The sequence below is a fragment of the Urocampus carinirostris genome, chromosome 3 (assembly GCF_059441175.1).
Source record: "Urocampus carinirostris isolate Australia breed hairy pipefish chromosome 3, RoL_Ucar_1.0, whole genome shotgun sequence".
Taxonomy (NCBI): Eukaryota; Metazoa; Chordata; class Actinopteri; order Syngnathiformes; family Syngnathidae; genus Urocampus; species Urocampus carinirostris.
The window spans coordinates 41359456-41372375 of NC_142351.1; the positions used below are offsets into that span (position 1 = coordinate 41359456).

Consider the following 12920-nt stretch of genomic DNA (forward strand, 5'->3'; position numbering starts at 1 on the left):
CATCCTCTGCCTCAACGTGATCATGTGGTATAGCAGCTGCACGGCACACGAGAGGATGCAACTAGCGCGGGGCGTTGTGAGCCAACCCATCCCTGACTTGGAATCCATAAATGTGGGCCAAGTCAAATAAGGGCAAAGGCCATCGCCATGGATCACAGCCACCCAGGCCACAGACTGTACTGCATAGAACAGGAAAGCGGTAGAGGAACATCTATGCCACCACAAACAGACTGAAAGTTTTTTTCCCAGAGCTCTAAATTCCATAAATCAAGGGGTCAGAACAAGAAAACATTGCCAGGATAAGCCATATCACAGCCCCACTTGCAAGATATAAACTCATCTGGAGGGACAAGAACATAGCAGTGCACCCTAAACCATGTTGGCAATAAAACTGATGAAAAGATAATATGAAAGAGTTCAATGTAAAAGAAAGAGCCCACAACAGTCTCATAAGCATTTGTAATTTATTTTTCCTGATTGAAAGTTTTTTTTCAAGGTCATAATTTGTCATTCATCACATTACATGGCATGATGCACCAGGTCTACTACACCCATTTACGGGAGGAACACACAGAAACATACACAAGATTTTACAATGGCGAGAACAGGAAGTTTAGCTCATTGCACTTAACAGTGAACGTTTTGTTATTATTAGGCTCTTTTTTTTATATCCAGCTTCATCACTTTTTTTTTTACACATATATATATATATATATATATATATATATATATATATATATAAGCATATATAAGCATATATAATAATTGTAATATTTAATATATATAATATATTACGATTTTTACACTTATTGTCCATTTCCTCTCCATGTTATGGTCCCATCCTGAGATTTACATGGAAGCCAGAAAAATAAACCCACCTATTGTATGGCATGGCATCTCGTTTTACAAACACAACACTTAAAGAAATTCCACACACACCAGTTATCTTTTTCCATTGCAAATTCAGAGTTTTTGATGAATTTTAAATAGTTGGCATGAGTAAGCCACTCTCACAAAGCATATTTTTGTCCTTTAGTTCTAATTTTCCCCAAAAGGTTTTAAAATAAACACACCATTAGGCTTGCATCCACCCCAGCTTGTGTTGCCGTGCAATTTACGAAAAAAACCCTACCTGTGCCTTGTTTTAATTGCCGAAGATGTATATATTCAAAAGTATATTTCATGATTGTGGAAAATTGATAGGCTTTTATTTGCTATATACATTGTGAACAAACCAAAATATATAACAGCTCATGAAATGGAATGTTGACGAGCCTTAAGGATTTTGTGTTCTGGTTTCAGACCGCTGGGCAGGTGTCAATTAATGCATGTCTTTTACTTATAATTCTTTATACGGACAAATGGACTTAAAAAACACTCCTTTACCTTTAGGTATTTAGTTTGTATCTGTTCCACTCCGACTGACTTATTATCTTATAATATATATATTTATATATATTTATATATATATATCTTCAATATACGCTCTATTCTTAGATATCTCTATAATTATGCTGCCCTGCACTACAAATACACACTGTTAACCCATGGGCAGACATTTATGCTCATTTTAAGTACCGTATTTTCCAAACTATAAGGAGCACTTAAAAACCCTAATTGTTTTCAGAAATTCAAAGGTGCGCCTTAGAAAAAAAATAGATCTCACAAAACAGTGTTTTGGATGGTGCACCATAAGATCTGAAAAATTTTAAAAGACATCAATCCATCCATCCATTTTCTGCACCGCTTATCCTCAGTAGGGTCGCGGAGGTGCTGGAGCCCATCCCAGCTATCTTCGGGCAGTGGGAAGGGGACACCCTGAACTGGTTGCCAGCCAATCGCAGGGCACACAGGGACAGACAACTCACTCGCTCATTCCCACCTAGGGACAATTTGTACCGGCCAATAAACCTGAAACGCTTGTTTTTGGAATGTGAAAGGAAACCGGAGTGCCAGGAGGAAACCCACGCAAGCACAGGGAGAACATGCAAACTCCACACAGGAAAGATAGATCTCAAGACCTCAGAACTGCACACGCGCTAACCACTGGGCCGCCGTGCTGCTGTTAAAAGACATCTCATCTCATCTCATTAGCTACACCGCTTATCCTCAGTAGGGTCGCGGGTGTGCTGGAGCCCATCCCAGCAATCATCAGGCAGTGAGCAGGGGACACCCTGAACTGGTTGCCAGTCAATCGCAGGGCACACAGGGACAGACAACTCACTCGCTCATTCACACCTAGGGACAATTTGGACTGGCCAATTCACCTAAAATGCATGTTTTTGGAATGTGGGAGGAAACCGGAGTGCCCGGAGGAAACCCACGCAAGCACGGGAAGAACATACAAACTCCGCACAGGAAGTCTGGAGCTGGATTTGAACCCACGCAGGAGGTTCCCAAGACATGAACTATGCCGCACATGCGCTAACCATTGCGCCGCCGTGCTGCTGTTAAAAGACATATTTTTGCTAATTCAAAGAATATGTTTTCTTTGCCTTTAAATATTTTGTTTCTTGAGAAAAAAAATAAAAGGCCATCTTTTAAAAGGTAACTGGTTTTACAAAGAAAATGGTAGTTCTATTTTCTCATTTTAAGATTAGTGTTTTACCAACATTTAAAGTAGTAACAATAAGAAAAATGAGAAAAAGATTAAGGCAATGCTAGATATGTGATACATTTATTCTGTTTTTAATACTGGCCTCCTGCAAAGGAGATTTCATAGGGTCCCAGTTCGTTATTTTGAATATAATTACGCATTGTTGTCTGTTGTTTTGACTACTATGCACTGTTTACAACATTGTCGTTATCAGCCAATCATATAGGTTTTCTCTGATTTGCACACCCCTTAGGACAGATTTCCTTTTTTTTATTTTTTATATAAGTTCATAAGAAGAGAGTTCAGGCTTTGGAACGGGATGTAATCCCTCATCTGAAGGCTTCTTTCCCTGTCTTTCTTGCAAGTTCAAAACCCATCAATGTCTTCTCTCTTTATTTCGAGTGTCTGCTAAAGCTTGAACTTATCAATATCATGAGGTATTTGGGTAAAAGTTGTCATATTTTACTACATAAACAAAAATGTTTAAAAATAATCTTAAAATAAGCAAACAATTCTGCCAATGGGTAAACTGTTTTTTTATTTTATCTATTTCTGTTTTTCGCCATGTACACTATATCATTTGAAAAAAACAAAAAACGTTTGGACCTCTCAAACCGCTTGGAAAAGAAAATCAACATTGACAAAATCACATGTGGCAGTTTATCCGTAATCATGAATTGCAGAACATTTATGATAGTGTTTACTATTGTAAAATCATGACAAAATAAGGTAGTAAAGAAAACTAAAGAATGCTAATATCTCTAAATACTATATATATATTAAGTAAAACTGGGCAATTATTGCTAACGCTATCAAGAGAGGATATTACTAATGAAAAGTGCTTGTGACAAAAACACTCCAAAACGTATATATTTTTCAAATTCTTTTCATTTCTGCGCAATGTATGGGATAATGAAAATGTTTAAATTTCTTTGTGTCCAAAGGAAATCCAAAATTAAAACAACTGTATCGCTGTTTACGTTTGTGCTCGGACAATGCCGTGGACTAAATTGTGATTTTCACGGCCAAGTTGAGTCTATCAGATTCCTAGAAAGAGACGAGACGGCACGCAACAGAGTGCAGAAAAAAACTGCTTGAATGGCTTTCTTGGGTGACTCCTGTAACACCGGAGAACTGAAGCCCTTTTGTTGCGTTGCATATTTGTGTCGCCTGGGTGGCTGATTGAGATGAGCGCATGCCAAATGTAAACAGTGGCAAAATTTAGAACTATTGATCGGACTTGTCAAAGATACTGCCCGCGGGCTGGATCCATCAAAGAAAAAAGCACGTCTTAAGCTCACTTTTATCACAAGTTAAAATTTATTTTTGATAAATACTAATAACTTGAAAAAGCTGACGTTCAGTCTGGTTTCATTTTAAAGACAATATTGTGCAGTATTGTAGTTCTATCTGACGTTTTTGCCCATTCACTGCTAAAACTCTTATTTTGTATATCAATTCATCCATTATCTGCACTGCTTATCCTCACTAGGGTCGCAGGGGTGCTGGAGCCCATCCCAGCTCTCTTCGGCAATGGGCAGGGAACACCCTGAACTGGTTGCCAGCCAGATGCAGGGCACACTGAGATTTGTTCATTTCAAAGCATATTTCCATTCATAGCTCCCTCTTGAGGTTGTTAATGTTTTTGATGTTTGTGGTGAGTTGGTTCGGATGTAAATCTGCATTTACCCATCCGTTAAAATAAATAATTAACACATTCAAAGTCAAACATGAACATCATTTTTTCCCCATTGTTCGTAATTAACAAACAATGTGGATTAAGTGATAAGTGAGGGCCTGTACAACACATTTAAGAACCCTTTCAAATGGACTTTGAGGAAGAGGGTTCTATATCAAGCTCTCAATACTTTTGTACAGCTAAATTTGCTCACACTGAAAGGACAGAACACACACAAACCAAAGATTGGTTCGAATGAGTTTTTTCCCCACCTCTAATTTTACCCCGGAATAACGGGATTTTATTATCACACGAATGAGTTTTCTTGGAAGAATGTTGGATCGGAGCAGAATGGAATGGTGGACGTGTTAAAAGTTTTTTTCTCAATTTTGTTTTAAGTAACCAAGGACTTTTCTAGTTTTAGTTCTAGTTCTAGCTTCCACTTGAGTTTGTTTACATTCGTGGTAAGTTGGTTCGGATGCAAAGCAATTAGTTAACTGCAAAGATAAAATTAATTCTTAACACATTTAATGCCAAACATAAAAATATATTTTTCCATTGTTTATGAATAAATGTGTTGTGCTTCGAAAATATCCTTTTTTTATCTGTGATAATAATTTGTAGGATAGGCTACAAATCTAGGCTGAGTGACAAAGCATGGTACTAAAAAACAAACCTAAAAATTTGGTGTTGACATTTTTTGTACTGATTTGGTCTGGATCCAGCCCCTGAGCCAAACTGAGTTTGACATGCCTGCTACGGATCCTTTGCAAGCTCCTGTTCCTGAACATATGGAGTATATTTGAGTACTGAAAGGAAAAACTAAAGTCAGCCACTTAAACGCATTTTGATTTGAATACATTATTGTCGTCGTTCAGCGGAATATGCCACATTGTTCTCCATTCTAGTACTTATGGTTGAATCCCTCCGTATCTCTACATCTCCTACAGCTATCATACAATAAATTCCTAAATAATTTTATTCATATTTCACAAAAATAGGCTTTTATATAAATGAGTAATTTTTACTCTGAACAAAAATAGAAATTGTGTCATTGCCCCTGTACCCGCCACATTCTTGTCAGAATATATTTGACCCTGCCTCTCTGTTATTCTTAGATGAATGGACTTATTTGAAAATGTTGAATGTTTTGATATCACACAACATATACATCCCTGGCAGTTCACACAATACAGTATGGGGTTGATATTACATAATGCAGGAACATTATTCTTGCTTCTGAGAAACACCGAAGGCAAATGCATCGTTGCCCATAAATCATACTCTCAGATGCTACTCGGAATTGAGATTCTTTGTACACCCTCATATATATTTTTGTATCAGTTTCATTATCTGAAAATAACATAACAATTGAGATGAAACATTTCTTTTTCACCTCAGAGCAGCTAATCTACAATCAGCCATCTGTAAAGTATCCCTCTCAATATATTACTCTCTATATTCATATCTACAAAATACTATTTCATATTCTGTTATATTCTTTGCCTTTCTCGCACTAGATCTTTCTCTCCACTCCAACCTTAGCAGCATGTTCTTGTCTGAAGTTTTTTTTTTTTGTGAAGTCAAGCTAGCCTTGACAAAAGAGCAGCAAAACATTGACACCTGCTCTTTATATTCTCATTCTGTATCATTTTAAATGTACTCCCAATTTTTTTTTATTACTGAGCTCAATTTGACAACAGCAAACTTAGATTTTCCCCCATGTTTGAATCCAAAATTGACAACTAAATTCTATAGGAGGGTATTGATATAATTGAACATCATTGAATTCAAGCAGTTCAAGGGTGAACGTGTAAATTGGCAATTCATTATGTAAAGTAAACTTTGTCTCTGATATGGACCATTTTTTTTTCAAGAAACTGTCATGTTATTTGAGAAACAGTCAACAATTTGGTCTTTTGACAATGATTTTTTGAATGATCTCTATAACCTCCACTGTTTTAGAAAATATATGTGATACATTTATATATTGGCTTGTATCTCAAAGTTAGGGGTTCTCCATACTGACCAAAACTCATGCAGCTGTTAGAATCAGAAACAGGGGGATTCATTTACAAAATCAGTTTTGCCAAGATTTCAGACCAAGTAATGTAGCCGGGCCAGACATATTAGCCACCCAGTAAAATGGGGTCTTAATAAAACATTTCTAACCACTTATCTACTGTTAGAAGATTACCATTTCTTTAGCTCACTCAAGCATCATCACAAGTAGAACTTGTACCAATGTAAGTTTTGATATTTCAATTTAGGGGTATAGCGTTGTCAATAAATATTATAGGTCCTAGCTATGGTGCTAGCTATGCATTTAAATTACATTGTGCAGGGACTGTGATTAAATGAATGGGTTAGCATTGTCAATTAACTATTTTAGGTCCAAGGAATGGTGCTAACCATGTGTCTAAAGATGCAGGGAGGGTCGCATTCAGAGAGTTAAAGACTGTAGGGAATTTCCAATTCATCAAAGTAAATTTGAACTCTTAATCAAATTTTAATGGGGACCTCTTGCTGTGCGACTATCTGGCTGGACCTGAGCTTCATTTAGCCTATGAGTCGTTATTAAAAGAAGTTGAAGAATGGAAATCGATTTCTCTTTAGCCAATTGTTCGAATTACAAGGGGCTGGGTACTTGGTATCAGTACGTGGGGTAGTGTAAAACAGAACCTAAATTATATTCTACCTCAATTGCTACAAAAGAGCCATTCCCCATTTTTGAATTGTTGCTTTTGTCCAATGACAATGGCAAAAAGAGCATTTTTTGGCCCATTGATCTTGCTTCAATTGGTCCTATTTCTAAAAATGATTCATTGCATAGAACAAGTAAAGATAAAAGCCGGTTTCCCATTCTTGTCCCGGTTCATACCTGTTTAGCTTAGCGCAACCATTTCTCTTTTAATGCTCTTCAATGGTGGGTATCAGGAAAAGAACTGCCACACTCGTACGCACATTCAAACAAACGTCGGGAACATAATATCAAGGTGACGTAGAGTTTTTTTTTTCTCTCTTTTTGCCTTTTTGTCTTTTCTTTTGGCTCACTGCCGGGCAGCATGCGAAGGTCCCCGGCGAGCGTTCCCACAGACAATATACAACACGTGTCGCTTTCTGCTCGTCGCGTTCGGCCTTGACAGTACGTTCGTTGCTGCTGTCGTTTCGGCGTTTAGGCAAAGCGCAGATGCTGCAATGCACTGCAGCGGCGTCATCAGCAGGAGGGAAAACACTGACCTGAGTAGTTTCCGTGACAACTGAGAGAGGTTATAGGTCAGGGTGAGATGTCAAACGAAAAGAAAATTGAATTTTGGTTCCCTTTTTCCCCACCCTTTGTTGACACCATTTCAAAATGTCCTTTGACTTAAGTAAACATACGCATGCATCCTGAAGGCTCTGCCTAGGTTGGGGAGGGTGGCGGATGTTGTCCTAGAGCAGGCATGTCAAACATACAACCCCAATTTCAGATTTTTTTAAGTGAATTTCCAGATCATTCGTGTCAAAAGTTATCATTTTTTTTAATAAATACAAACCAAATGCTCCTTTCCACCACTAGAAGGCAGTAAGAGTGTAGGAGAGCTGACTTCCAGTCTGGTCTTACTTTAAAGACAATTTTGTGCAGTATTTTCTCAGCTTCAGTGGGCCCAGTAGTTTGATCTGATGTTATTGGCCATTTACTGCTAAAACTCTTATTTTGTAATACTTTTTTTGTATATTTAAAAACAGTATGACGGTTGAGGCAGGCATACTTTTATTCGTTGCTCCCACTTGAGTTTGTTTATGTTTGTGGCAAGTTGGTGAAGATGCAATGCTGCATTTACTCAACTGTTAAAATAAAGAATTTGATAACACATTCAATGACAAACATGAAGATCATTTTTTTCTTTGTTTGTGAATAAATGTGTTGTGCTTAGAAAATTCCCCTTATCCCCTGTGACTAATTTGTAAGGTGGGCTACAAGCGTAGACTACATGATAAATAATGGAACTGGAAAACAGCAAAATATTTGGCATTGACATTTTTTCTCTGAATTGGCCCACCTGAGAACCTAAAGGCTGGATCCAGCCCCTGATGTCAGACTGAGTTTGACATGCCTGTCCTAGCATGACACCTGAACTTGATCAGGGCAGCAAGTCCGGGGTGAGGTTTTTCACTTAGCCCTCCGGCGCTTTTGGGACTCACGTGTGTATTGAAGGTTACTGCATCCTATTTATGAGTCAAAGGTACTACCAAATGAATTTTGTTGTTCAATTAAACTCAGATCGTGCAGTTTTCCTCCCCACAATTATGCAAATATGTTGCAAAAGATTCCACGCGGCAGGGGACTCGAGAAATGTAGTCTTAATGTTGACCCATCTGGCTTGTTTGCTGTAGAGCTGTGACGTCATTGAAGGCACACAACACTTTCAAAATTCCGAATACCATTAACACAACATGTGAGGCCAGCTCTGAAACCGACAGCAATTTTAGTGAACAGCGATTCACTAATTTCTGCTTGGAGGTGATCGTTGTTTTTTTTGTATGTTTTTCATGATTTTTGTTTTTGCTGTTTCGTTTGTTCCTGGTTTGCGCTGAGTGGATGCCTACTGTGTGTTGTTCGGCCAGCTAACCTGGCATAAGCGCTGGTTTTGCTGTGTCTATTGGCTTATTCTTTGTCAGCTTTGCATTTATCACCATAGCTGCTGCCACTTTCCGTTGTTGGTTCTCCATTAGTATGGCTGCTCACCCAGTGTTTTTTGACCGGCTAGTCTGCTGGTAGTGGTGATTTTGTCGTGTTCCTTTGTATGTTTTTCCCAGCCTAGCTTCGCGTTTATCACCGTTACTTCTTTTTAATGTTGGTTTCCGGCTAGCCTAGCTGCTCACGGAATGTTTTTTGGTCGGCGGGCCTCGCATTTTTCTGTCGAGGTTGCGGCCGCTTTTCTTTATTCAGTCCTGGTTAGCTTCTATTGGCAGTTCTGTGTGTGTGTGTGTGTGTGTGTGTGTGTTTTTTACCAATTAGCCGTGTTTTGGCTGCTTACCCTTTGTTGTGCCATTACTGTATCCACCTGCAACACAACGCCTAGGCATTCTCCACAAAGACAGGAAAACCTGGCTTAAAACACTCCTTGTCAACTTATTAACACATAAAACATATGTTGAGTCACTGGCTTGCTAGGTTGCTGGTGTTCCTCCGATGATGTCACAGCTCAGGATGAGAAAGACAAGACATGCTGTCTTCAAAATGCCTTAACTCTGAAATTAATTTGAATATACGTATGAAATATATATAGATTTTATGCAAAAAGCATGTACTGTTTCCTCACATTTTGCATGTTTAAGAATTTGGAAATACCTTTTAGGGGATGGTGAACTTGGAAAGGGAGGAGGTGGTTGTAGGGTGGTGTTCCTTTCGCTCGTCTGCTGATTGGTAAGTGTCGTATCGCTGCTAGTTTTGATGGATGGAGGCAACACAATTCTAATTCTTTTTCAAATAACCATTGTGCTCTTGACGGTCTCCCTTAATGCTATTGCTTTGATATAGTTAATTATGTCATGAAAAACCAACAATAAAGGGAATCTGGCAACAAAAGTGACACAGAAAAGTAAATACAAATGAATCTTACATCGGGGAATGAAAAATGTCCATGGATGACGTAAAAAAATAGTCCCCTTCAATCTAAATAAATTAAGGCTGTGCAGGCAAAAGGACAACATAAATTTTCAAAATGAAAAATGTAGAGCAGCACTGACAAAAAAAAAATCTTAATGGCTTGGCAATGGCGGAAAATTAAGCAGATTCCATTTGAATTCCTTTTTTTCTTTGTATTTGATCCCCCTTGGCGTAGTCTCTTTCGGATGTGTTTGCCGGCGTCTTTATGGCCTCTGCTCAAATAATGGCGACGAACAGTGTAAAGGTCTCAGTTAAAAAGTTCCATGCGTTCCAATTCCTCTCCACTGTACACTTCTTTGAAGACGAATTGGAGGAGCGCGGGGGAAGGAGATATAAAACAAATGCGGATAGGATTCACAATCTGGAATGTAGATAGAAAGGGGATGCCTGCACGACGCCGTGGTGGTCGTTCATCGATCGTGCTGTCGCGTGAACAGGACAGGTGAAGGAACAAAGGGCTTAACAGTACCAGAAAATCCTGCGCCGCAATTTTTCGATGTCTCACTTCTCCATCGTAGTGGATTATTATTAAGAGGATCAAAGATGCTTTGGTGGCTCATGACCAAACATCGGATCCGGATGTAGTTTATGTTCTTGATGTCGACTCTGTAGTTCTTCCGTCTTGAAGACGTTTTGTCCTCGAGTTGGACGTTAAGGTGGAAGATTGGACCCTGGGAATGTGCTGCAGGAAATCAGAATTCATTTAGCATCTATATTGAAATCACTGTTACACATTCAACCACAAATTTCATTTAACTCATTCAGTGCCATAGATACTTTTTCAGAAGCATTGTCTCAGAGTCCCAAAAGATAATTTTGTTTTATTAAGAAGACACTATAATAAAGGCTTTGGCACTGCTGATCAGCAGTTATCACACCTCTGGGAATGACTTCAGTGTGATATATCACCACTAGATGGCAAGAATTACTTTGGTCTAATCTTTGTCCATACATCGAGGAAGCCCCCATTTTCCAGTGTTGCGTCCTGTATCCGGCAAATGACAGTGTGTGGGTGGTGAATAGGTATACTGAGGCAGTGTGGTGAGAGAACAGAGCTTATTCCTTTCAAAAAACATTATAAAGTCCTATCGTCATTGTCTGGTCTGAGAGGGATAATGTTTCTTGCATGTCTGCAGGAGCGCGGTCGTTCAAGGGAATGTGATTGCCATAATGATCGAGATTGTGTTAAAGTTCTTGCAAATGAATGCATCGTTCATTCTTAGGTCATGGATCAGTTCACTGTTTTTGCAATAAAATGTTATTTTGCAAACAAAGTGTCCTTTTGTTTATGGAAAGCCTTGTTTAGATGTTGGAAGTGCAAGTTCCGCATAAATGCATCCTTCCATATAAAGCCGTTTTTCTTAGAATTTTTCATGGAAACGAGTGTTTTCAATGAACTCAGCATACGCTCAACTGGTGTTTACTAGACAACAGTAAAAGCTAAAAACGTACTTTTTTTTACAATGAAAGATGGGGGTTCAAGCTTTCATTTGGTATGTCTTATGCCTAGAAAGCTACAGAACCACATTTTCTGCGGGCCTTCAAAAATAAGTCAACATAGCAGAATTTGGCTGGCCCTGGCTCTCCCAATTGAAGAAAAACGTCTGGCATTGAATGAGTTTTGTAGGCCAAAAGTGACTGCGCCCTCAAGAATATGTTTGCGTCGTATTGTCTTCGTACAAACAAATTTTGTCATCTGTGTGCCGATGAAAACTGCAATGGTATGGTCACTTCAGAAGATCATCAGGACTAGCCAAGATCATTCCACAGGGAACAGTCCAGGGGGGCAGTAGGAGAGGAAGGCCAAAAAAAGCTAGGCCAATAACATCAAGGAATGGACTAGTGCCAACTGTGCCACGACCGAAAACAGGCCAGCAGTGGAGAACACTGTCCAGAGTTGCATCCTCAGTGGTGCCCCAACAACGCAGGCGGTTAAGAGGTCCATGAACAGTAACAGCACACTGGACTTAAACTGAAAACGGTGTGAAATGAGGTAAGCTCTAATATCATATACTGTATACCACTAGTGGTCTAGTGGTAGAGCGTCGAAACTCTCAGCGCCACTACTCGCGTTTGACTCCCGTTAAGATACAATGCTTTGGAATTTTGCTCAGCGATGGTAATCAATTTGATCAATCTTTGTACAATTGCTGCTCAAATACAATAGCATACATATAGTGGATAAGCATCTTATCCACTATATTCCGCGGTATAAAAGGCCCACCGGGTTATAAGGTACAGATTGGAATGTATGGCCAAATTGGGGGTTTTAAGTCTGTTTAATTGTATGAAAAATACGGTAATTAATAACTTAAGTGATTATTTCATTATTCATTTTTTCAAAATTAAACATGTTTTCAGTCGGCTATTGAGTACAGTAATCCCTCGGTTATCGCGGTTAATGGGGACCAAAACCACCCGCGAAAAGTGAAAATCTGCGAAGTAGCGACGCCCCTTCAAAAATGCATTAAAAGAAAAAAAATATATTATTTTATGTTATCATTATTTTTTTTCAGACCCGCAAAACACTGAACCCGCGAACCTGGAACCGCGAAGTAGAAAGGTCCCAATGTAGCCGCTAAAGCCGCTTCAATTGTTATTTTGTGTGCTGTGAGACCTTGTCTAGTGTGCTGCTACAAATTGCCAAACTTTATCCTTGCAATTTTTATATACTAATTTGTTATTGTTATTTTTGCAACCTATTAGCTACATCACTACTTCACTTACGTACTACACTATTTCTACATCACGGATCTTATTGGAACGTCACCTCAATGATAAACAAAGGTTCACAGTATTCATGCAATGTATCAGGTTTTGAGGCAGTTGCAATAGTTGCTAGACGAGGTTCTAATTATGAGAAAAAATCTCACAGGATGACCCCCAATCCTCATATATTTAATACTATGTGTCTATAGTGGAAGGCACGCTTGAGCTCTTTTACTTTTTATTATTTCTGAGTTGGGCATAATACTAGAGAAAGGCAGTGTCAT

At 38.8% G+C, this 12920-nt stretch overlaps 1 protein-coding gene across 4 annotated transcripts in view; it reads right to left on the reverse strand.

Annotated features, from left to right (window-relative positions):
- Positions 1 to 447: 447 nt before the first annotated feature.
- bsna (bassoon presynaptic cytomatrix protein a) overlaps positions 448 to 12920 on the reverse strand; it is a 139627-nt gene continuing 127154 nt past the window's right edge. For all 4 annotated transcript variants that reach the window (XM_088331898.1, XM_088331897.1, XM_088331896.1 and 1 more), the window contains exon 16: positions 448 to 10609. The gene's annotated coding sequence lies outside the window, so the exon portion shown is untranslated. The remainder of the gene's footprint in view (positions 10610 to 12920) is intronic.